General features: G+C 45.2%; 1 protein-coding gene across 1 annotated transcript in view; it reads right to left on the bottom strand.

The window, feature by feature from the left end:
• Positions 1-13,272, bottom strand: part of PPIG (peptidylprolyl isomerase G) — a 44,350-nt gene extending 31,078 nt beyond the window's left edge. The window contains exon 1 of the mRNA XM_040971685.1: positions 13,146-13,272. The gene's annotated coding sequence lies outside the window, so the exon portion shown is untranslated. The remainder of the gene's footprint in view (positions 1-13,145) is intronic.
• Positions 13,273-16,697: the final 3,425 nt, after the last annotated feature.

The following is a 16,697-nucleotide window of genomic DNA, read 5'->3' as shown; positions in this document are numbered from 1 at the left end:
TGCTCATGCAGTTCATGCCCAGATGCACACAGGAGATAGGACAGTTCATCTAGTCCAGCAGGCGATGTCAACTGCCTCATCAGAGGACAGAAAGCAGTAACAGGTTGGAAAACTCTTCTGGCCAAGCTTTGCAGCATGTTCCTGGGTCTGTGGATGCACTAAGATGGACATTGTCAATCAATAGACCTTGGAAAGATTTTTTTCAACCTTGGATCAACGAAACCAACAACTTCTCAGAACTATCAAAACTATTCAAGTAACACCCTCAGAACATTCTTCTCCACATCAGGGTCTCTAAGGTATCGTCAAATGACCATCGTCAATCCTGGGGTCCTGATGCAATTTCACAGCAAGCAGTAGCCACTGTCCCTCCTCCCCTCTGGACACAGCTAAAAATAAAAAATGAAAGCAGAAATGTTTGTCCCACACACCTTCTTCTGTGCCTGATCCTCTACCGTAATCAGAGGCCCACATGGGATTGCAGCCTTTCAACTGTGTAATACTAAAAACAATATAAAAATTTTTTAAATATTAAAAAGATTTTCAAATAAAAAACAATTCCTTTTAAAACATTTAATTTTTCCCCCTTTACTACTGTTTCCATAATTTAGAGGGATGTGCACCCATGTGGGCCTCTTGCTTAGGATGAGGAGAGTGTTATGGAGGAAGGTGGGTGTTTTGCTTTCTGTCCATTGATGAGGCACTTGCCGTTCCTGCTGGCTTAGATGAGCTGACTGTCACGGCCTCCACACGGGTCTGGTCACACTGTGTGTTGCACAGGCATCGGCAACTGAGGGAGGCCCCATCCTGACATGTGCACTCCAATGTTGTACAACAAATTCTGTGATTTTTTTCCCTTGTGGCCAGGGTTTGAGTCTAGTAATTCCACTGTGAAGTCCCCCAAGAAACCTCACCTGAGATGATCTCAGATTTGACTCTTCTGTGTTTTATGTGCCAGCCAGTTGAGGGTCAGATGTGGTCTGTCACCTGCAGCAGCCAATGCACACACCAAGGAGGCAGCTGCCTGGTCAGTTCCGCCCTAGCCCCATACCTCACACAAACTGATGGAGTGATCCCCAATAACCACCACCAGACCTGCCCCAGCTTTGATTTTTGTGCATGTTGGCTTCTGCTGTGGCCTAGCCTGTGGCCCAGCTCACGTCCAATCCAGTACTCATGCACACCCATGGGTACTGCTGCCTCGTCCAGCTTGGCATATTCCCAGTCCTGGTTTTCCTGCTCAACAGCAGAAGGTATACCCCAGCAAGGGAGTTCCCCAAGTTCCCCCACCAAACCTGCTTGATATGGTCTGCCTTGATCCCAGTCTTTGCATGTGCCTGTAGGTACTGTGGCCTGGCCCTCGCTCCCACAAGTGTCAGCTGGGTTCCTGTCAGGCGAGTTCTATAGGCCAGCTGGCCTTGGCCGTCACCACCCCCAGCTCTCCATGTAAACTGATGGGTGCTGCAGTTCAGAGGCCACAATTCCCCTACAGAATCTGCCCCCAAATCTGTTTCCTCACATTCTGGTGGGTGCTGTGGTCCACACCCTACTCCAACACTCATGGGTGGGGTATTGTGGCCTAGCATAGCCAGCCATGCACACCAGCCCCAGATTTTGTGAGCACCCTCAAGAGGTGGGTAATACTGTTTAATTCAGCCCATGCCTTCCACATGTGCAGGCACCTTGGCCTGACCGGGGCCTGCTATCCGGTTTCCCCTCTCTAAACCACCCTGTCTCAGCCTCCTTGCCTACCTGTCAGTTCATGAACAGTCCATGAAGATCACCAGAAGTCATTCCTTCCCTGACAAACATGCACTCAGCCATTCTCACTCCTACACATCCCCGAATTCCCTTCCCTGGGCAATCTACAGCCCCCCAGCCTATGGACTGGGGTGGTGTGTCCTGACCTGGCGCTCTCTGTTTTGCCCCCTCCCCTTACACACACACACACACACACACACACACACACACACACACACACACACACACACACACACTCTGGAAACCAGAATTGTAGCACAATGAGTTAAGCTGTCACCTGTGTGTGGGGAGCAACTGATGCAATGACTCAACAGATTAATCTCATTCTTCAAGCACCAGGATCCCATATGGGTGCTACTTCATGTCCCAGCTGTTCCACTTCCCTTCCAGCTCCCTGCCTGTGGCCTGAGAAAGTAGTCGAGGACAGCCCAAAGCCTTGGGACCCTGAACCCACATGGCAGATCCAGAAGAAGCTCCTGGCTTCAGATTGGCATAGAAGCGGCCGTTGTGGTCACTTGGGGAGTGAACCATTGGACGGATGATCTTCCTCTCTTTCCTCCTCTATTAATCTGACTTTGCAATAAAAAGAATTATTTTTATTTGAAAGGCAGACTAAAGAGAGATAGAAAAAAATCTCCCCAAATGGTTTGGCTGGTCTGGACCTTCTTTTTGGGTCTCCCACACGGATGCAGAGGACTAAGGACTTGGACCATCCTCTGCTGCTTTCTCAGCAAAATTAGAAGGAAGCCAGATCCAAAATAAAGCAGCCAGAACTGAAGCCAGTGACCACATGGAATACTGGCATCACACAGGCAGAGGCTTAATCTATTCTACCACAGTGCTGGCCCCTCAACTTTAATCTTCAATGACTAAATGATTATTTTTTTGAAATATTTTATTTCACAATTACTGTTGTTTTTAACTTTGGAAAATGTTAGGAAATATTTCTCTTCAGCAAATCACATACTTCTTCCAACCTGGACACTAAGAAAAATACATTTAATTATAAGGTACACACAGATATTCCATTCACTGGTTCACACCCCAAATGTTCACAATGGATAGGGCTGGCTAATCAGCTAAAAGTCAAAAAGCCCAGAATTCAACGAGGGTCTCCCATGTGGGTCATGGCGACTAAACCACTCCAGTCAGCAACTGCAGTTTCTCAGGATGCACAATAGCATGAAGCAGAGGCAGTAGTTGAACCCAGGCACTGTGAAACAAATGTGGGCATCCCAAGTAGTGTCTCATCCTCTGGGCAAAACACTTGTCCCTTAAACATTTTAGAACAGTGAATAATGAAGTAGACAAAGAAAATAAACAGACTTAAACTTAATATTTCTATTAATTTAAAGTTGAAATCTGAAAGTAAAAGTTGAGTGATGAACCTAAGCCGGACCCCATACTGGCTGGTACACACATAAGTCAGGTCTGGTGTCACCTCAGGCAAGGTTTCTTTGGGGAACCCTCCCAAACTGGATCACTGGACTCAAAACTCCAACCACAGGGAAAATCATAGGATATGTGGTCTGACTGTGGGGTGCATATGTTATCAGAATGGGCCTCCTCAGTTGCTGAAGCCTGTGTAGTGAATGGTACGGCCAAAAGCACATAGGGGACAATATAGTTTATTAAGGCCTGCAGAGGCTGTCTAGTACCATGGCAGAGGATGGAGTACAGAACAAACTGGACAATTCTTCCAGCCAAGCTTTGACAATGAGTATTTGGGCAAATTAAGACTCTAATGTGAACTACATTGGCCAACCGACCTAGGGACAATGAAATCAACAGCATCTCATAACTATCAAAACCACTTAAACTGTATCCTCAGAACATACTCCACACTACACTGGGCACCCTGGGATGACATCGAGCGACTGTCCCCCATTCCTGGGTATGGGTGCGGTTGGGCTGCTGGGAGCAGAACTCTCCCCTTCTCTGCCCACTTTCTCGAGATACAGGAAGAAAAAAGGTGATTGGAAACATTTGTTCCCATCCACACTTTCCCATTCCTTGACTGTTTCCACGTAGAATGGGGGTGCACATGGGCATGTACCCTTTTCAATTATGAAAACATCATCAAAAATTAATTTATATTTCATTACTATTTTTTTTTATTGGAAAGGCGCGTACACAGAGAGAAGCAAAGAAAGAAAGAAGGATTTTCCGTTCACTGCTTCACCGCTTAAGTGAACGCAATGGCCAGAACTGAGGAGTCAGGAGCTTCTTCCAGACCTCCCATGTGGCTGCAGGGTCCCAAGGCTGTGAGCCATCTTATACTGCTTTCCCAGGACACAAGCAGGGAGCTGGATGGGAAGTAGAGCAGCTGGGATATGATGAACCAGCACTCACATGGGATCCCACTGGATCCCACTGGATACAAGACAAGGATCTAGCTACCAGGCTATCATGCTGGGACCTAAAAATAACTTTTAGAAAAGATTAATTTTTATTGGGGCCCGACACAGTGGCTTAGCAGCTAAAGTCCTCACCTTGAACGCACCGGGATCCCACATGGGAGCCGGTTCTAATCCCAGCAGCTCCACTTCCCATCCAGCTCCCTGCTTCTGGCCTGGGAAAGCAGTCAAGGACAGCCCAATGCTTTGGGATCTTGCACCAATGTGGGAGACCTGGAGGAAGTTCCTGGTTCCTGGCTTTGGATTGGCGCAGCATTGGCCACTGCGCTCACTTGGGGAGTGAATCATCAGATGGAAGATCTTCCTCTCTGTCTCTCCTTCTCGTATATATATCTGACTTTGCAATAAAAATAAGTAAATCTTATACAAACAGATTTATTAAAAAAAAAACACAGATTTTTATTGGAAAGTCAGATATACAGAAAGATCTTAGTTTTGCTGATTCACTTCCCAAGTGGCCACAACAGTTGAAGCTGTGCCGATTTGAAGCCAGAAGCCTGGAGCCTCTTTTGGGTCTCCCATGCAGGTGCAGGGTCCCAAGGTTTGGGTCATCCTCGACTGCTTTCCCCGGCCACAAGCAGGGAGCTGAATGAGAAGTGGGGCCACCAGGATTAGAACCAGTGTTCATATGGGATTCCAGCGTGTGCAAGGTGAAGACTTTAGCCACTACTCTACCATACTGGACCCAATAAAAATTTCTTAAAACAAAAAACAGTGGGCTTCCAGGCGGCAGTGTGCAGGTCAGGAGGCCAGGGCCCCTCAGCCAGCCACCAGCTTGTTGCTGGGTGGGTCTGACTGCCCCTGGATGTGGCTCGGGTGTCGAGGGAGATATGGGCAAAGAGCCAAGTGGGTTGGTTAATCCCAGGGGTGGAACTTGGGTCTGGAGGGAGGCCTGAGCCAAAAGAACTAGGTCTGGGAGCAGATTCTATTTGGGATGTGTGAGTCCACACCTTTGGTCTCCAATCTCAACTGGTTCACTTGGAGATGGGGTGGTGATAGTCTGAGGTAGGCTTAACCATGGAACCACCGACACTCATGTGTAACAGGGTTGGGTACAGCCTGGGTTTTCCAGCCTGCGGCACTTGCAGACACACCCAAGAATATGGTCTAAGGTGGGTCAGACCACAACATCCACTGCTCTTACATATGCAGGATGGAGAGGCAGCCTACGACTGGTAAGGGCCTAGCATCCATTGGCATGGTTGATCTAGGGGTCTGGGAGTGGGTCTGTTAGGGGAACTAGATCAACTCCCCTGATAGCCATTGCTTTGCTTCATGAGCATGCAACTCAGGCCTGGGTGTTGGTCAGACCAGGCATGGTAGCTCCAACTGTCGGCATGCATGTGAAGTGGATTGGGGGGGGGGGGGGAGATGCTAACCTTAGCTCATTGGCAAGTGCAGACTGGAAAGCTGGGCATGCCTGGCTAGGCTATCACACTTGCTGGTTTGCATGAGTGATGGACGGGAGCGGACTGAGCATGGCCAGGTACAGCTGGCACTGGGTACGGGTCAGGTCAGGCCAGGCTGCAGCATCTGATGGCAAAGGTCAAGATGGGATGGGAATGCAGAGCTGGATCAGAGCAACCCCTGGCATGTAGATCTGGGGATTGGAACAGGCCTGGTTGGGGACCTTAGAGGACACACTAGCTAGGTTGTGCTCCCACTGGTGAGCATGAGAGTCAGAATGGGGGTGGTCTGGGCTGGACATGGCTGCAGTGTCCCTCAGCATGGGTGTGGCCAGGCTCTGGGATGTGCCATACTGGGCTAGACTCCAGCAACCACTGATGCTCGTGAGAACAAGAGTGGGTTTAGGACAGGTTGGGCTAGGTTTCAGCTCCCACTGGGCCATGTGAGAGTTGCATCAAGGCATGGACTAGGTATGGCTGGCCTGTATCAACCAACAGTGAAAACCGGATTAGGTCTGGGCCATTTGAGCAAAGCTACTGTTCCTGCCAGGACAGGTGGTGGACTAAGGCAGCCTGCACTAAGGACCCACTGGTGTATGTGAGATCTGCACTGAGAGGAGAACCAATAAAGGAGTTTGGGGAACTCCGCTGGTGTAAGTGTGTGCTGGAGGGTGGAGTCACATTGCAAGCGCCGGGATTCCATATGGGCACTAGTTCTTGTCCTGGCTGCCCCACTTCCCATGTAGCTCCCTGTTTATGGCCTGGGAAAGCAACAGAGTACGGCCCAAAGTCTTGGGACCTGACATTACTGTGGGAGGCACAGAAGAAGCTCCTGGCTGTGGATCAGCTCAGCTCCAGCCCTGCAGCCACTTCAGGAGTAAAGCAGAGTATGGAAGATCTTTTTCTCTATCTCTCCTCCTCTCTGCATAAATCTCATCTGCCTTTTCAATTAAAAAAATCTGAAAAAAAAAAAACTGATAAAATCTTCTCAACTTGATCACATAAACATTACACATGCATTAAATATCCTTCAATTCAGTAATTCCACTTCTAGAAATCTATTTTATGTATACCCTCAGCCATTTTCAAAATGAGATGTATACATGTTAATTCATGAACTATCAAGTGAATAACAGGCTGTAAGCCTAAACTGTTCACCTAGGAATGACAGATTACATAAACAAGTATGTCTATAAAATATACAAAGCTATAAAAAATAAGGGAATTGTTTATGTGTCATCTCAACAAATGTATAATAAAAAGAAAAGAAATAGGGGGGAAGGGAAAGAGAGGAACTTTTTACTATATAGTCTCATTCTAAAATTTATACATTAATATGTCAAAACTATAAACTTCTGAAATAAAAATCAGACTATTAAAGAATGCGATCATTTAGATGAAGTGAAAAAATAAGCAATATTGACTGAAATCCAATTTCACATATCTGCATCAGAAAATGTTTTTGTGAAAATAACCAGTTAAAAAGCCAATTATTTATATATTTCTGCTTTCCAAATTTACAATTTGTAATGACATATTTATAACATTAATAATTTAGAACATGTGTTCTCATTGAATTTACATTTCTCTGTATTTCTTGAAATGTTTTAAAGGATATTGAAAGGAAACAATCATTATGTTAGGTCAGGACTAAGGCCTTCTGCTTCACATTTTTTATATATTAATAAGCACAACTATCACTGTAAAGAAAAACAATACTTGCTAAGAATACAATACACAGGTTTACAATATATATCGAAACTTTTTATCATCCAAGGATATACTTCTTATAGAGTATGAGTAAAATTTGTTTTTCTGAAACTGCAAGTCAAAAATGCCTTATAATTTGAGAAAGATGACTTTAAATTATAACACCATAACAAATAAATACTCCCAAAGTAACAAGGAAGGACAATGGTAGCACAAAGGATGGCTCACAAAACAAGGTTTCTATTGTCTCTATTCTTACTAAAATGTTACTAATTACTAATCAGAAATAGCACATAGGGCCCACATCGTGGCACAGTGGATTGAGCAGTTGCTTGCAGAGCCAGCACCCCACCCCAGGAGTCTCACCTACTCCACTGCCCACAAATTTCTTGTTAATGTGCTTGAAAAGGCAGTGCAAGAGGACCCACATACTTGGGCCCTTCCACCCACTACAGGTGGTAATTTTGAATATTTTCACCTCTGAGAGCAATCTCACCTATTAACTTAGCTAGAACTATCGTACATCACTAAAATTACTTTCCAGGAAAGCAATTTTTTAAAAAAGATTTATCTATATGAATAGCACAGCAATAGAGAGGAAGAGATAGTGTGATCTTCATCACTCATTAACTTCCCAAATGACTGCACCAGCCAGGACTGGGGTCAGGCTAAAGCCAGAAGCCAGGGATTCAATTCAAGACTCCCACATAGGTAGCAGGGTCCCAAACCTGACCCAAGCACACTACCAGGAAGCTGGATCTAAACGGGAACAGCCAAGACTCCAACTGGCACTCTAATATGGGACGCTAACATGGAAAGCAGTGGCTCAATGCTCCATCAACTTCAAAGAAAGCAATTTAAGATTCATACCAGTCTCATCAGCTCATTCCTAATACAGTATACAACAACTGGCACAGCAGTTAAGTCTCTGCTTGGGATACAAAGTGCCTGGGTTTGATAACCCAGTTCCATTTTCTTTTTTTAAATATGTATTTTTATCGGAAAGTCAGTTTTACAGGAGGAGAGACAGAAGAATGATTTTCCATCTGCTGGTTTACTTCTCAAGTGACCACAACAGCAGAGCTGAGATGATCTGAAGCTAGGAGCCAGGAGCTCTTCCAGGTCTCCCACACGGGTGTAGGGTCCCAAGGCTTTGGGCTGTCTTTTCCCAGGCCACAAGCAGGGAGCTAGATGGGAAGTGGAGCAGCTGGGACAGAAATTGGTGCCCATGTGAGATCCTGGTGCATGCAAGGCAAGAACTTTAATTGCTAGATTACTTATTGCAATGGGTTCACAGCTTCATTTCAATTCCAGCTCCTGCTCATGTGCACCACAGGGGTCAGTGAATGATGGCCCAACTAGTTGGATCCTTGCTACCCACATGGCAGGCCCAGACTGAGTTCCAGGCTTAGCACTGGCCAGCGGGTATTTGACAAGTCAACCAACAGATGAGAAACCTGCCTGCTCTTCTGCCTTTCTAATAAATGGAGGGGGTGGGGCTGAGGCAAAAAAATTGTTTCAAAAACATATGAATACATTTATAAACACCAGATTGCTAACACAAAATTAAGTAAAATCAAGATAATATTCTGACAGAAAAGATAATTACGCTTTTCTGTCATGCTCATTTATTCAGCGTTTGAAACATCTGTGACATTAAACACTCCGCTGGTAGTAGCATGATAAACAGGTAGGCACTTGTGAAATTCTTAAATTCTTTGGAAAATCTGAAAAGAAAAAAATCTGGGAACAGAACATTAACCTAGTGACTAAAGTCCTTGCTTGCATGTGTCGGGATCCCATTTGGCTGCCTGTTCGTATCCCGGTACGTGCAGTATTTATGGTTAAAAAGGCCAAAAATTATGGCTTCTCCACCCCCCCCCCCACATTTTTGGTCTATCAAGTTGCTGTTTATTTATTTTTTTGCCTGTTTGGTCTGTGTGTAAAACAATGTTGACAACAATAAACCAAAATTTTATTTTGATGAGTTGTTCTTTAAAAAAAAAAAAATCTGTGGATCAGTGTTATGCCTGTAATGCCAGCATCCCACATGGGTCCAGGTAGAATCCTAGCTGTTCTGCTTTCAGTTCAGCTCCCTCCTTATGTTCCTGCAAAATCAGTGAAGGGCTGCCCAAATCCTTAGACCCCGGCACCTACGTGGGAGTCAGGTGAAGTTCCTGGCTCGGGCTCCTGGTGTAGCCTCAGCCTTTATGGACATCTGGGGGATGACCAGTGGATTACAGAGCTCTCAAGTACTCGCTCTCCCACTCTGTAAACTGTTTTACTTACTTAAGTAAATACATTTTTAAAAATCTTTGCCAAAAAAGGAGAAAATTTACAATGCTGCCAAAATTCAGTGTTAAACATGGATGTTATCCACACTCTTGAGAGAGACATAAAAATACAATTATGTATCAATCCACAAAAAACAAATACTAAGTGGGAAAATCTCTGCTAATACTCTTAACATTGTAGGCAAAAATCATCTCTATGTTCTTACATAATGATAAATTTATCTCACTGCCTTCAGAAATCTACCTACACCATTCTAGGCCCATGGTATTTCATTTAGTAATTCCCAGAAAAAAAAAATTACACTTTGGAAGTCTTAAGGAAATTTAGAGAGATCATCTGGTCCAATTTTCTGATTTTCACATCCAGAAACAAGATACTAGAGAGCTGAAATGAGAGGTCCAAGGTTACATGTAACATTTTTTGTACCTTCACTATGGAAACAAGCTTATTCACATATACTATGGCTTACTGAATTTAATCCCCATTGCAGGTCCTAATAAAATTGTTTTATTATGAATAAACCTTAAGCTAAAGTGTGCATACAACTAACAGTAGTTTAAATATGCTTCACCCTTTAAAAACAAATAAACAACAGCAACAACAACAAAAACGAGTTATTGGCCTGGCGCGCTAACTTAGTGGTTAAAGTCCTTGCCTTGAAAGCTCCAGAATCCCAAATGGGCACCTGTTCTAATCCCAGCAGCCCTGCTTCCCATCCAGCTCCCTGCTTGCGGCCTGGGAAAGCAGGCAAGGATGGCCCAATGTTTTGGGACTCTGCACGTGCACGGGAGACCTGGAAGAGGCTCCTTGTTTCAGACTGGCTCAGCTCCAGCTGTTGCGCTCACTTGGGGAGTGAACTATCGGAAGGAAGATCTTCCTCTCCGACTCTCCTCCTCTCTGTATATCTGCCTTTCCAATAAAAATAAATAAATCTTAAAAATAAATAAATAGTTAAGAAATTTCTTAGGATTTTAAACAATCATTTCCATAGCAAAGATTGATGTTCCCATTTATAATTATTATAGAGTTAAATTTCAAGGTGAAGTTTGCGATCATTTTAAGCCACCACTTTAAAACAAAGCTCAAAGGGCTTGGCGCGGTGGCGCAGTGGTTAAGGTCCTCGCCTTGAACGCCCGGGATCCCATATGGGCGCCAGTTCTAATCCCGGTGGCCCCGCTTCCCATCCAGCTCCCTGCCTGTGGCCTGGGAAAGCAGTCAAGGACGGCCCAAAGCTTTGGGAGCCTGCACCCATGTGGGAAACCCGGAAGAGGCTCCTGGCTTCGGATCGGCATAGCATCGGCTGCTGCGCTCACTTGGGGAGTAAACCATCGGACGGAAGATCTTCCTCTCTGTCTCTCCTCTCTGTATATCTGCCTTTCCAATAAAAATAAAATAAATCTTTAAAAAAAAAAACCAAAGCTCAAAAGTTTTCCTGTCTTACACCAAAAGTACAAAGTCCCAGTTATAGCATTTTCCTGAGTATTTATAAACCTCCTTGAGAAAATTACAAAAGGGCAAGTTTCATGCCACAGACACACAAGCCACTGAATTCTTTTTTTATTTTATTTTTTTTATTCTTTTATCAAGCCACTGAATTCTTACGGTGATGACATATGAATTAGACTTGCAGACTCATTGACATAAACAAAATCAAAGTTGAAGTTCAGTGCTCAAACTGAAAACAAACAAAAAGCATATATTATCACAATTTAACAAAAAGATGTGTGCAACAAACTCTTCAGGTGACTTAACTTACAGATTCTTACTACCAATGTCAACACACCCAATCAGAATGGAATACTAAAAATAGACAATGCCATAATTTTGCTGAGATAATCAACGTGAAAAGGTGCAAGAACACAAAAATCAACATATATTTCCCGAAAGGGGAAGCAACTACTGAACAACTACAGACGTGATGTTGACCAAAGTATCAAAAGAACAAAGACCTTTTGATACTTTTGAAACAGGTTACCCTCACCACAAGACCACAACACGCGTACAAGACCAGGCATTCCAAAAGTCAAGATACAAAAAATGCTACTTCCCTCACAGAACTAGTTAACTGTCACCAAAAGCTGACTTCATGCATTTTTTTTTTTCTCCTAAACAAATTGAGCATCTCTTTTGGAAGCCCACAGCTAATGACAGCTGGAAGTTAGGCTATCATTCTACACATAAACCAAGTGAAGCTTAGTACAGGTGCCTGAGCCACAACACCCAAACTGTCCAACTGCAGCCCTTTACACACGTGCGCACTGACAGCCCAGCCTGAAGAAGCAGCCGCAGCGATTCAAGGGCACATCACTCCAGCAGGGTCCCAGACCAGAGCCGGCAAGACAGGACGGCGTTGACAATTAGAAAGCCGTCAAAGTCATGTACAACGAACCACTTACAAGTAAGCATGGAACTTGCTGCAGAAATCATCGCACCCTAAATCTGCTAAAATTTTAAAGGGAGCGGAGGTGCTAAAGTGAACTTGACGGTGCAACCTCAAAACTTAACAAAATGCTCTCTTCCACTGCCTTCGTCATCAAGTAGCTTGCTGGTCAGCCTTCTTTACCAAATTGCAATGCACATAGACACAGGCATATGTTATATATGTGTTTCCCATTTCCGGTTTTTGCCCCGGACTCACACATTCCCCAATGAGTCTACCACGATGTGGTAGACTCACACTGTGCACTGCACCTTAAGAGTGACCGCTATTCCAAAAAACGACGTACCGCACAGAATGCACTCTCAGGGGAAGAAGTAAAAATCAATGCACCAGTGGTGCTTTTTATAATGTTCCCTCCACCAAAAATAAAAGCCTGGGTAGTCTCCTTGCAAGACAAGACTTCCGACGCTGCCCCTTAAGAAGACTCAAGCCAGGCCAAATCAGCACACTGAGCATACGGAGCTTCCTCCTGCCAAGTATCTCCTCCTAAAGGCCTCGCGCGGCTCACAGCTCCGGGACACCGGAGAACTTCACGAGAGGCGAGGGTTCAGGACCTGGTTATGGGGGGGTTGAGAAAACGCCTCGCAGAGTGGCCTGGAGTATGCACGACAGTTGCCGTCCTGGTCGGAGCATGAGAAAAAGCCTCTTCCCAGGGATTCAGGATCTAGGTCCGCCACTCTCTACCACCCCAACCTGACAGCAAGCCGAGGGTGTACCCCCTCTTCCCCGGCAAGCCCCCCACCTACCTCACGATGTGGAAGCATCCACCACCCACCCAGCTCCCCGGGGCTCAGGCCGCCACCGCCGCCATGTTACAGCTGGTGCGGCAGAATGCGTCAGGGAGGGCGGGGGCTGGGAGAGCAGCGACGTTGCCCCGGCCGGCCAGGCTCGGCTGCAGGCCCCGTCCGGCCGCTCCGGCAGCCGGGCCAGCGACGCGGCGTCCCGAGCAGGCCCCTTCCGCACCCAAACAGCCCGCACACCTCGAGGCAAAGACGGTTAAGTCGGCCGGCCTCCCGCGCCGGCTCCGCCCCTCTTCCTCCAGCCCTTCCCGCTTTAGGACCCGGGGCTGCAGCAAATGACGCCCACACAAACCACACGGGCTGCGCGCTATTTTACCTGCACCGGGGGTTTCCTTTTCCCGGGACGGGTCCTTAAAAGCGCTTCAAATCTACCGCCGCCAGAAAAGGCGCTAAAGCCCACTAACCGCCTCCCTCCCCCCACAGCCCAGCCCCGGCGTGGAGGGGAAGCGTCGCGCAGGAAGCGCGTCAAGATGGTATGACGACATCTGCTGACGTCCCTGTGTGGGCGTCGCCACTTCCTTCCAAGAGAAAAGAAGATTTGGGACGTTTTAGCTGCCTGGTTTCTATGTAATTTTATCCTTTCTAAATGAGTTGACAGAGAATGGTTTTAACCCTCCGAATGCCATATTGTTCGGAAACAAAGTGCTTCATTTAATAAATATTTCCTAAAGCTGTCAGGCCCCTGGGAAGGGAAACCTACCTTCAGGGAGCTTCCAGTTCAGTTTTTAAAAGGACTAGAAGAGAAATTCTAGATTGTAACAGACAAAATGTAATTATTAATGTTGTGTTTGATGATGGAGGTTATTATGCCTGCTTTACAGATGGATTCACTCAGGAAAAGTCCCGCTCCTTCATACTCACTTTCTGCTAAACAGTGTTTTAAAATTGCAAATCCCGTGCAGCTTAGGGGAACTATACGTCATCATTCAGTTATTTTGATGGGTAAGTATGCTTAGCTTCTCTTGGAATTCATCACGACTACTTTGAGAGGAGCAGCTATCCTGAAAGAAGTTAGGTTTTTGTTCTTTCGTTTTTGGGGTTTTTTTTTTAATACATATATATTGAGGATTGTGATTTCTGTTTAAATATTTATTTCCATCTACTTGAAAGCAAGCGCATGCGAGAAAGCTTCCATCCGCTGGTTCAGTCTCCAAATGCCTTCAGTTGCCAGGGTTGGGCTTGCAGCAAGCCAGGACCATGGAATGCCATCCTTTTCTCCCAAGAGTCCAAGTATTTAAACCATCCTCTGCTGGTTCATGGGCAGCGAGTTGGGAGAACTGGAACTAACATTTTAATATGGGATGCTGGCATCCCAAGTAGCAGTTTAACCAGCTGTGGGGCAATGGTCTTCCCCCTGTAGGGAATACCTAAGGGGCTTAAATGGTTATCATATGAAAGAATCTAGGCTCTGAGGGGGCTGCAGCCCCTTATTTGCAACACCCACTGCGCAGGTGTTCCATTTTGGATCCAGCTTCCTGCTGATGCTCCTGGAAGGCAACCAATGATGGACCCAGCACTTGATCTGCTGGTACTCACTCAGGAGACTCAACTTGAGGTCCTGGCTCCTAACTTTGGCCTGGCTCAAACTTTGTTGGTATTTCCAGGAGTGAATCAAAGAATGGAAGAACTTTATACCACCTGCTCTACAAACACACAGAATATAAGTGTCTCATCCTGTCAGGTAAACTAATTTAAAAAGCGTGTGAGCATGCGGTGAATGTGAGGGCTATGAAGAATTTAATGTAGCAATGAAACTGAATAGCACAGTCATCTTTGGGCAGTCCAGAGGTATTGTAAATTTACATTGCAGTGGCAAGAGTAATTCTGCAATACCGTTGTTGTCAAGCAACACCCCAAATTAGTTGGAGATGTTGCTATAGAAGCTTGCAACTTGAGTCAGCTCACCTGATGTGCAGAAAACCATTGAGGTAGAGGAAAAATGGTATTGCAAAGTGGACAGCCAGAATCCAGGCAGCAATTGCTTACTAAGGAGTGCTTGATCAACTTGTGCCCAAGTTCCTAGTTGTTAGCAATGCTGTGCTTTTTTGGAAATTCATGATGGCCAAGAGGGTACCATTGTTCTGGGGTAAAGGAGGTTCTGTGTAAGTTCCCCAGGCCTGGAATTTCTCTGGCTGCACTTGAAATGCATTGACCATCAACGTTTTAACTATCAGAGAAGCAAATGACTTCATGAGTTCCATGATTAGATGCCTATGGGACCAGCTGTGCAGCTCTCTCAGATCAGTGAATTCCTCTGATAAAGAGCAGGCAAAGACACCTTAGAATCAGGGTGGCAAATGTGAGGCTGGGTCCTGCTTTTACAATACAAGGGTTTGGTTTTATTGGGTACTTTTCCGAAAGGTTTTTTTTTTTTTTTAAGGTGAATTTCTGTGAGCATTGGTTTCTTTTTGTTTCTTGCACATCTACCTGCAGAAACTTTTTCTGTAATGACACGCAGATTAATTTCCTGGGATTTAACTTATACTAAAGGCTGTGTGTACGAGGAATTGCTATTATATTGGTATATTTTCCCCTTTTATATATATGGATTCACTTTTGAGGATATACTATATATCATTACTACTATAATTAACATTTTGGGGTATGTTAAAATAATTGATAATAATTAACAGTGAAATAATAATTTATTCATTTTATTTTATTTATTTTTTAAGATTTACTTAATTTTATTGGAAAGTCAGATATACAGAGGAGGAGAGTCAGAGAGGAAGATCCTCTATCTGATGATTCACTCCCCAGGCAGCTATAATGGCCGGAGCTGAGCCAATCTGAAGCCACGAGCCTGGAGCTACTTCTGGGTCTCACATGCAGGTGCAGGGTACCAAGGCTTTGGGCTGTCCTCAACTGCTTTCCCCGGCCACAAACAGGGAGCTAGATGGGAAGTGGGGCTGCCGGGATTAGAACCAGCGCCCATATGGGATCCTGGTGTGCTCAAGGTGAGGACTTTAGCTGCTAGGCCACCGTGCATTTTAAAAAATATTTATTTATTAATTTATTTTATTTTTATTTGAAAGGCACATTTACAGAGAGAGGCAGAGAGAGAGAAAAGGTCTTCCATTTTCTAGTTCATTCCCCAAATGGCCGCAACAGCTGCATCTGAGCCAAATTGAATCCAGGAGCCAGAAGCTTCTTGGTCTCCCATGTGGATACAGGATAGGTAGGACTTGAATCATCTTCTACTGCTTTCCCAGGATGTAAGCAGGGAGCTAGATGGGAATGGAGCAGCCATATGGGATGCTACACACGCTGAAAGGTGGAGGATTAGCAAATGGAGTCATTGTGCCAGCCCATAGTAAACATTGATAAAAGGATTTATTTATTTATTTTGGAAGAGTTCTAGGGAGGAGACATGGAGAGAGATCTTTGATTAGCTGGTTCACTCCTCAGATGCCAGCAGTGCCAGTGCTGTGGGCCAGGCAGAGCCAGGAGCCAGCAGCTGCATCTGGATTTCCCAAGTGGGTGATAGGGACTCCAACACTTGGAGGCCATGTTCTGCTTGTTTTCCCAAACCATCAGCACGGAACTGCATTGGAAGTAGAGCAGCCAGCACAGGAACCCCTTCCTTTTGTGATGAGGGTCTTGCAGACAGTGGCCTTACTCACTGTGCTATAATTTTGGTGCAGATCCATGCTAGTTTTAGTATAAATTTTAAATGGTCAGAGTTTAGGAGACTCTTGGAAGAAGCTTTACATTTTTTAAGTATTTAATTTTCTTATTTGACAGAGAGAAAGGGACAGATAATTCTTTCGTTTGAAGGGTCACTTCCTAAATGACATCTATACCTAAAATTGGACCAGGTAGAAGTGAGGAGCCAGCACCTCCACCCTGGTCTCTCTTCTGGTTAACA

This window comes from Ochotona curzoniae, unplaced genomic scaffold (genome assembly GCF_017591425.1).
Source record: "Ochotona curzoniae isolate NIBS_2020 unplaced genomic scaffold, NIBS_Ocur_1.0 contig_2210, whole genome shotgun sequence".
Taxonomy (NCBI): Eukaryota; Metazoa; Chordata; class Mammalia; order Lagomorpha; family Ochotonidae; genus Ochotona; species Ochotona curzoniae.
This window is presented reverse-complemented; position numbering and strand designations above follow the sequence as displayed.